This window comes from Nestor notabilis, unplaced genomic scaffold, assembly GCF_000696875.1.
Source record: "Nestor notabilis isolate BGI_N333 unplaced genomic scaffold, ASM69687v1 scaffold873, whole genome shotgun sequence".
NCBI lineage: Eukaryota > Metazoa > Chordata > Aves > Psittaciformes > Psittacidae > Nestor > Nestor notabilis.
This window is the reverse complement of record NW_009923103.1, coordinates 78,753-88,914: the sequence shown is the minus strand read 5'-3', so window position 1 is coordinate 88,914 and position 10,162 is coordinate 78,753.

Below are 10,162 nucleotides of genomic sequence, written 5' to 3'. Positions count from 1 at the left end.
TTCTTTTAGAAATGTCTAGCTATTGAGTATGTAAACACTATTGTTAATATCAAAAATCTGCATTGTTCAGATTTAGATCAGGGCCAGTTTCTCTTCCCTTTGGCATCTAAACTGTGTTTTGACTCTTCATTCAAGCTGTTTGGTTCCAGTTGTTAAACAATCGAAAAGAAACAGACTACAGTAAACAAAAATGGTGAACCATTTTGTAATAGCTTTTTGAAACACTGGGAGAATGATTGATTTAAAAGTCTATTTGAGTTGCTCTGAAAGAATGTCCATAGCTCTGTAACTTTAGAGCTTAAGTATGCATCATTATCATTAACAAGGCTTTTCCTATAATCTACTAGGATAAAGCAATGTGTGTGTCTAGCCTGAATATTTTCACTAAAGCAGTTCAAAATTAGTCCACTTGTGGCTATACTAGGACATTAAACCTGTTCAGGACCACTATTATGCGCACAGTGGTCGACCAAAGCCAATTTCCAGCCTATCAAATCCTTTCAGCTGCAGAACAGTGTGGTCACATACAGATAACATTGCTAAAACCACTTTGATTATTCCTGAAGAACTCCAAGGAATTGTTCCAGACTGTGCAAGTTGGCAAAGACAGTACTTTTTCCAGGGACTGATCTAAAAACTGAAGGGTAGAGATGACTGAGATTCTAATGTCAAGAAGCCTTTTCTGGCATAATTTAAGTTATCAGTTCAGATACAATGTCAGCATTTCTGTTGATTGTTTTCACAGCAGAGTTGGTTCTTCTAAGAATACGCGTTGGTGGGGCAAGTTAAGTGCCATTTTCCATGTTAGAATAGATTTTTAAGCCTGTTCTCATTACTTGTCTTTGATTTCTGTTTTGAAGTAGATTTGCTCAGTGGCTTGCAACCATTGTAACTAGATGCCCAATCTTAATGAAAAACTAGAAAAATTAGACTGCAAGAAAGTATAAGAAGTTAAGAAGAAGGGATCATAGACGTGAACTTCACTGATTCATTGAGTTACAAAGTGAACTTCTTACTCCAAAAACAGAGGCCTGCTATGCAAACCAAAGGAAAAGACCCATTTGCAGATTTCACTTGGGCACCGACCTCTAGAGGGCAACACAATCATATGAAACGGCAATTCAAGAATGACAAGGGCAGTCTTACAATTGCAGAAAAATCAATATAGCTCATCCTCCCTTTACATCCTAAACCTCTATTTATATAAAACTTAATTTCAAGGATTAGTTTTACAGAATGACACATATAATGACCAGATGCCACCTGTATAGTTACTATGACCATATTGTACCTTCCACTAACACTCAATCATGGCCATAAATAGATGACCTTCCGCCCTAAACCCCCAATCTTTAAGCTAGAAATAAATACAAATCTCAATAAGCTGTCAGGATTTTTATTCTCTGGGAAGAAAACCACTCTTATGAAGAAGACTAGAGTGCCACACTCAGATCTCCAAGCTCTAAGTCTACAGTGGTTCCAGACCGCTAATCCTCAAATCCTTTTTTCAAAGCATTCCTAAAACCCATCTCTGTGTGACTTAGTATGATAATTTTTAAACGCATACATATGTGTAAATTAGATTAAAATATTCCCATAGTTGTTCTCTAAGTATCCCAGTGCCTTTTACTTACTACATCTCCACCTTTCTTAGATGACAGTCTCTTTATGGAAAGGTCATCTGCATTTTACCTTGGAAAGATAAAACATACGGAACATACAATCTGTGCTTCACTTGTAAACAATGCAAGTTCTATTATGTAAAACAAGCATCTGTCTCCAAATTTCTTTGCTAAATAGATTATTAGTACTATAGGTACTGTGTTAGCAATAATGTAAGAGCAGAAATGGCATAATGATTATTTCTCTTAGAGCACTCTGAAAAGCATTCAACATTAGCTGCTGCAGCCATTCACTGTGAACCCCAGACTAATTCTTTCATTTTCAAATGTCAATTTATGCTGTTAAATTAAATGAAAATGTGGATCAGTGTGATACATCATTATCTAAAGTAACTCCCAGGAAAATCAGTAGAGTAATGCCATTAGCGTTGCCTGCAGTTTTCTAAAATGTTTCTTCGTAAAAAAGCAGGCTCTGTGGTTTGTTTCAGATGGCTGCTGCTGCTGCCCTTCTTCAGCCAAGGCTTCCTTTCACCTGGGGCAGCTTTACAAGATGGTGCTTGGAACCGACGAGAGGATGAAACGTGCCCCGGGCCTCTGCATAAACCAAAGGACAGGTTGAGCTGTAATACCTGCAGTGAGAGGCTCTGAAAGCTCTGTTTGCCTACCTTCCTGAGAAAGACTTAGTTAACTAATGTTTATACAGCTCTGTTGGGTGCCTATGGCAAGTTGTTGGTGTCAGGGGACTGCAGGGGTGGTCCCTATGGGAAAAAGCCAGGGGCTGTCCTGTAGTGAACACAGCCAGATCCACGTGGCTCCAGCCAGCTCGAATGGACCCTCTGGGAAAACAGATCTCAAAAAGGGCAAAATGCTCCACAGCAGTGTGAGGAGTAAGGAAAAAAGTGTGAGAAACAGCCCTGCAGACACCAAGGCCAGTGCAGAAGGAGGGAGGAGGTGCTCCAGATGCCAAAACAGAGATTTGTCTGTAGCCCATGATGCAGACCATGGTGAGGCAGGCTGTGTCCCTGCAGCCCATGGAGGTCCACGGTGGAGCAGATATCCACCTGCAGCCTAGGAGGACCCCATGCTGGAGCAAGTGGGTATTCCCTGAAGGAACTGCAGGTCATGGAGACCCCACATTGGAGCAGGGAAGAAGTGTGAGAAGGAAGGAGTGGCAGATGACTGACACAGACTGAACAAAAAAACCCCCATTTCCCACCTCCCTGAACCTGTCAGGGTGGGAGAGAGGTGGTAGAAGAGTCATGAATTGAAGAAGTGAAGTTGAGTCTGGGAAGAAGTGGGGTGGGATGTCGGCGGAAGATATTGTTTTAATTTGTCTCTCTCTCTGCCCCCCATCTTAATCTATTTTAATTGACAATAAATTAAATTAATTTTCCCCAAGTCAAGTCTGTTTTGCCCATAATGGTAGATGGTAAGTGATCTCCTTGCCTTTATCTCAACCCGCAACCTTTTTATATTATTTTCTCCCCTCATACTCAAGATAGGGGAGTGAGAGAATGGCTGGGTGTCTGGACACCAGCCAAGGTCAACTCACCACAAAAGCATTGAGAATAACCATGGTTTTTCTCAGGAAGGTAAATATAGTTTTGCTATATAGTATTTTTGCTATGCAGGAAGAGCCATGAACTAGAGGCCCCAGAAATGAAACTCTGAAAGGGTGCTCTTCTGGCCACTTCTCTCAAGTTTGGCTAGGTCTATCTCACAAAAAGGTGTGGTTTGAGCCCAAAACTCATGTAGATTTTGAGCACATGGAATATATGAATGAAAGTTTCCAATCTCTCCGTCCTTCATATTTCATTAAGCCCATAATGCAATCAGTTGGAGCTGCCAGACACTTCCTCCTCTTCTGTCTATCCTGGAATTATCTTGAAGAGAGGCAACTGGACACAGAACACTTTTGCAACTGGTGCAGTACTAAATCTTCTGAGTTATCACCTATGATATCAGTAGAGGAAAACACAAGCCTTTCAGAATCCTTTCTTCTGAATTAAAATTCACATACTGGATATCTAGCATGGACTTTGCAAGGAGTCCTGAGCATGTAATAGGATTGTGACTGCAGAAGTAGAACATCTCGTACACATTTTGCAGCTAAAGATCAATCACAGGTTTGCTTTAAAGCCACTTCAAAGGCTTCTAATCTACATCAGTATCAGCTGGCTGGAAATTAACCTGAGAAAGCAATGAGAAATTTTCTCCTTGTTGCATATACAACCATCACCTCTCAGGAATGCATCTGTAGAAATTCTCCCACTGAACTTCACAATCTCAACACAACCACACACACATTTAAGCCTTTGGTCCCTGGTGCCTCCAAGATAATCTACAACCTTCAGTTAGAGAAATTAATTCGTCTGGTACCACATGCCAAACACTGGCACTTATTGGAGGTCTCCTCTACTCTTAACAAGGAGGTGAGCCACTTCCAGGACATGTGCAGCAACTTGCAAGCTTTACAGAAACCTCTCTAGGAGAAGTAAACCAAGTGTGAAATTTAACCCAGTAGAGGGCAATAGACCTCAGTATACATTACACCACCACAGCCCTTCGTAAAACAGTTGTTTCCTACCTGAACCTTATGGTCTGCAGATAGAGGATAAATACATGGAGACGGAAGAAAAGGAAGAGAAGTTCTGATGAGTCATTGATAGACCTTCTGGCCCTAAGGAGAGAGCTGTTCTGATTTTCTGTTTTTACAACCTTTGTTCTTCTCCATACTAACAATGGTCAATATTGTTTTCAAACGAAATCATCATGTGGTATATGTTGTTATTTAATCTGGTTATAAATACTGGTATTGAGCTTCATCACCTATAAACAGGTGACAGGAATTAAAAAGTTTTCAGTTAAGAGAAAGCGTCACCAGGCTAAAAGTATGAGATACTGGGATGCCTTGGTTTAGAACACAGTATTTTTTGTACTTTCTAAACGTTGTCGTAGTAAAGGTAAGAATGTGTATCTTATTTCTAAAAGACAAGCCCCTGACAGCATAAAGGTAAATTCAAATGAGCAAAAACTGACATTCAGGAAATATAAATACAAGCTGCTTTCAACCTACTTTTCATTTAATAGGATAAAACCAGAGGATTAAAAATTAATTTAAGGGACAATAATTATTTGAAAGCCATGGCAGTACACGTGGAAAGGTCAGCAGACAATTACAGGACATGCTTGAAAGATGGGATCTTTCTGATATTAGTTGCATCTATGTTAATGCTGAAGACTGGACAGTAACTGTCAGCAGTGGCAGTTGTGCTAAAATGTGATAGATCCCTCCCTGATCCACCTCGCAACTGCAGAACTACCGAGCTGACACCTGGTGCTTTGAAACAGTTATACAGCCAGCAAAACCCAGGGAAAAGACTATGAAAGAAAGTCAGTTGTCAGCAGAACAAGGGAAACGAAGGCTAAGTAACAGAAGTAGAAGTGAAAGCTTTTAAGCAGGGGAAAAAATCACGGGAGAAGATGTCAGGGATAATGCCATTAGCAATGACAAATGGAAATCATTGATTATGAAAGTACTGAACTCAGGCAAGGGAAAATAAATGTCTTTGAGCTTTTATTCAGTGGTTTCAAATGTTTCAAAGATTCCTACAACCATTTCTTTCAAATGCAGAAACTACATTAGGCATAATAAAAGCACTGATCAAATCCTTGTCAGCCTATATAATGGGTTAGATCTTTCAGGAGAATTGCCTGTCTATTGTGATACAAGCTTAATATCTGAATATCAATGATTTACTGTTATTGTTTTGGCTGGATTACAAGACTTGGAAAATGTGATTAGAGGTTGCTGTGGAAGCAGAAAGTATTTTATATACATATGTAGATCAAAGGGCCTGCCTAGACTAGTATTCTGTATCCAGCATCTTATATTTCAGAAGATGACTAACTTATCCCTGATCCATTTTCTGGGAAGTCCACCACATTTCAGTCAGTCCAATATTATTCTTTCTCCCACTGAGTCCCTTAAATTCTACAGCAGGAAGACCTGTACTGAAATCAATTAAAGTTTTGCCTTTGACTTCAACAGGACCAAGATTTTTCCCTGGGTCTTTGACAATGCTTATAAAAGGACTGATTGCAATTTTAAAAGCTGAATTGTAGACCCCATTTCTGCCACTCACACTTACCTCCTCCATTAATTCTCTTGTCCAGAAGCCATTCTTACTTCTGGAGCTCCTGGTTCATCTCTTTCCTGCTTGTCTGGCTTTTAGAGTTGGAGCACTTTGGAAGATTGACAGTCTTTATGGTTTTATTTGTCAGAACTGAACACGCGGTAGGTACTAAACAAATATTAGGCAAAGAATAACTGCAATAATAAGACAGACAATATTGTAATGAAGCATGCTGAGATGCTGGCTGGAATTACTTGCCACAAAAATTCTAAGAAATTTTGAAATTGTTGATAAATAGACAAAATAGGTTTCTGAGAAACAAACCAATGACAGCTATTTTGAAAAGAAAGGGAAAATTAGCCATGATTAGAGTGATGCAGTCAATAAAATACTAACCATTTATAGTGCTGTTCTAGGGAAATATTATGAACTATGTAAATGCTTGCTACTTTTTCTACTTTTTTTTTCTTCTTCTTTTTTTTTATGCACACAGGAGTTTAACAACAGACTTAATGTCCACAGAAAAACATAAGAACAAGATTTTCAACTCACACGAAAGAGTTACACAACTTCCAGAGTAGTATCATTTATCTTTCTTGGGTTTTTTTGGTTTTGTTTATTTTTTTAAAATAACTGCGAAAATAAAATGTCTTAAATGAGAAGGTCTGTCTTTACAGGCAGTCTGTACAAAGTGTCTTTACTGGTTTCGTCCACTAATTAAGTGAATAGTACAATATTTGATATTTCTATTGCGTCTTTCATCCCAAATCACCTTAGTAAATTTCTTTTAGTTCTTAAAATGACTTTTAGTTCTTAATATGACTGAAATCAGATAATGGAAATCATAGGGCAACACACAGCAAAAAAAAATCCATTGTATTTTTAAGTTCAAAAAGGGAAGGATTTTTTTTTAATCAGTTCAGATTATATAGGAAGATCTTCAAGAAATGAAAAAGACACTCTAGCTACAACTATGAGCTTTTTCCCCCCCTCCCATTTAGGCTTCTTTTTAGCAAGATTTAAAAAAAAAAAAAAAAAAGAAAAGTAAATATTGTCTGAGTGGTGATAATCCACTGATGTATCAACTTGCTTCATTTGATGGGCTTTAAGCTCTGAGCCTTTAAAAATATGTACATAGGCTTCATATGGCTAATTGCACTGAAAATAGAATAAAATTCAGTTCAATTCATTGTATAGAAAATGTCATAAATAATATTATATTTAAGATAATTATATGAAATTTAAGTAAAAGGCAACAATTATCACCAATAAAAAATCTGGATAACTCAAAATTACCTACAGGTTGCATTTACATAGGTTAAAACCAAAACCAAACGTTTTCTGATGAAACTAAATAGAAAGGGTGTTTCTCATAGTAGCTTTGCACCTTTTAGGGAAGCTTGATTCTTTGACTCGTGAATCTTTGTGAAACCTGACTTCTACTAATCTAGATAAGAAATCCTTCAATCAACTAGATGTAATCCTATTCTAGCATTTTTCCAATTTTTTTAGTCTAATAAAGTAATAAATTGTTATATATTGATAGGACATATCTCTGTTTTCCTGGAAACATTAGAATAAAATCATTGCCTGAACCACCATACAAGGACTTGAGAATGCGTACAGTGAGAAGCCTGGCAAATCTTGTGTTTACAGAAACATTTTTCTTTACACCATTCTCTTGGCAAAAAGAAGATGCATCAAAAAAGGTGAGTATTTAATGATCAAGCAAACGGAGATCTGCATTTTCATTGCCTCCTGCTTCACTCTTTTGTATGAGACAGACATACAATATGCACTAGGGCATATATCATATGTTGGAGTTTTTTTAATGTTCATCTGACTCAGATAATTTTATTTGCCATCAGAAAATGCTCTGTATGAGATAGATCAAAGTAAGCTGATGGAACTGGAAGATGAAACCAGAGCTCAGGATCATCTGCCCAAGATGGCAGTGCCAAAATGCAGGTAGTAAAGAAGGCCAAGTTGGGTAATTCAAAGCACTGACCAAAAAATCCAGGTAGTTGCATGTAAGTTTAGTTATGTTACTGATTTACATAATTGCAGCTTAAACTAAAATGTGTTTTAAAGTTTTGGAGAACTGTAAAACTTAGTGACTAATGATACATTTTTAATGCTTGCAGAGGTAATTTTGAGTGCTTTTATTAATATCTAATTCTGTTAGCTAAAATATGATGGTGGAAAAAAACCCTAAACCCTAAAGCAAAGTTACTTAGTTTTGAACATCGCTCTTTTCAGTCTTAGCTAGTCTTATTCTTAGTCTTCAAATATTAGAGACACTAAACTTCTAGAATATTGTTAGTATTCTGCAGGGGGTGGAGAGAAATAATAAAAAGGAAAATTTCTTTTTCAGTGGAAGAATATGGAAACAAGACAAATGATAAAGAAGTTGAGAACACTTATTCAGAGTTAGAGAATAATAATATTCCTCTAGCAAATGTTAATATGCCTGAATGAATTCATGTACATGAACAAATGCGTACCCATATCAGCACTCATAGAGTCCTCTGAGTTCAGTGTTTTGCTCAAAAAGCTTGTGTGGATCAAATCTGCAGTAATGAAATATCAAATGAAAAGCAAAATCTTTTTGCTGATATAAGTAATCTCATATGTCTTTATATCTTCATGTCACAGTATCCATTTCAGTTACATTCCACTACTGGCAGCTATGACATTACAAGAAAATAAGATGCTTTTATAGCTCTATACTAATATAATAATAAGTTTAAACAGTATTGTCACAATGAATGTTCACATTCTGTCTTTTTGAAGGGAAATTATTAGTTCCATCTCTAAACTAACAAGAGGGAAGCTATGCATATAAAGGAGAAACTAGTTGGAAAATTGCGAATTCCAGTGGGAACTACAAGGTTAAAAAAAAAAAAAAAGAAAAAAGAGAGGAGTGTTAATTTCTGTTTGCTTTTTGGCAAAGGCTTGTGGTCTAGCGAACTTCTCTTTGGCCATTATTGGCAGATCTGTTCCTCTTGTGCTGTGCTCTGTCCAGGCTTTAAGAATTAAAGAGGGTTGGGAATAATCAGTACTTAAAACAAGAAATCTCTAAGGAAACCCATAATCTACAGGAAATTATCTTGATTCACTAAATGACATCAGTTCTTTAGGTTAATAAAATAATAATAGACTGAGACTCCAGCAGGTATCCAGTCAGTGGAAGAAGGAAGGTTTGGGAGAGTTTAAAAAAATCAAAGTGTAAATATTCAATTTCTGTTGTCTTAGTAGTGCAGTGGGAAAGAGGGATATTCTTTAGCTCAGTGTATATATGGGCTTAGTGTTTGCCACTGCATCTCAGATTTTCATATGCTTTTCTATACATCTAGGCAATCATCCCTCACAACCTCAAGTCTGCAGGTAGTTTCATTTAATTGGCTTATTCAGCTCAATATTGATGAGGCCATGGTGCTATAGATAGGAGACCATGTTAGCTTCCTTCACATTTGTGAGAATAGGAGAAAAAAATTATAGGTTGGACAGATGCTGGTTAAAGTATTGATATTTCTCATGTCTAAATTTCATGTACTTTTCTAATTGACTAAGTTGAGTTTTAATTTTGTTAAAAGCAATGTTAGATATTTCACCCAGAATGTTTTAAGTAAAGCTACATTTCAAGGGGTTCTGAAGGCCTCCCAGTGAATAAGCTCTGTAATACCTTCAGAAATTTCTGCTTTATAAATAAAACATAAAATTGCTGTAATCCAAATTGAGAAGCACAAATCAGTATGTTGGCCTTGCAGTTTCTCTCACTATAAGTTGGACAGATAAATCCTTCTTGCACACTCCTCAAGATTCAGGGGTATGAACTCAGACACAATAGCACAAGACGCATGTTGTGTGTTTGCCTTCTTTATCCAATCTCCAAATCCTCATGATACTACTTATTGAAGTTATTTAAAATATTCTAGGCCAAGATTTTTCATTTGTTTCAGTCACACAACTTCAGATGCCTTAAAAAGGGGTCCGATTTTCAGGAAAAGCTAACTGCTCAGCTGTTGATAAAGCAGGTTCTGTCTTTTTCTTTTTAAGTAGAGTCTCAAACTATACTCCTTTTTTAAAACTATGTGCTTAAATATATATATACTATATACTTATATATACTTAAATATACACATACTATACAGAGTAGTGCTACAGATCTGTAATATTTGGCTGTAGCTCCTTCTCTCCTTTCTGCTCTGCTTTCAGTGGGACCTAAGGGAGTCTTAAAACTTTAAAATTTACTACAGAAAGGTAGGGTTTTTGGTATTCCAGATCTGTAGTTCTTAGTTGTTCCTACCTTCCTCTCTGTTCCCTAGTTTCCTTCTGCCATCTGTATGCCACAAAAATCATTCTCAAGCAAGTGATTGGTGTTGGTGTAGTTGTGCAAGACAC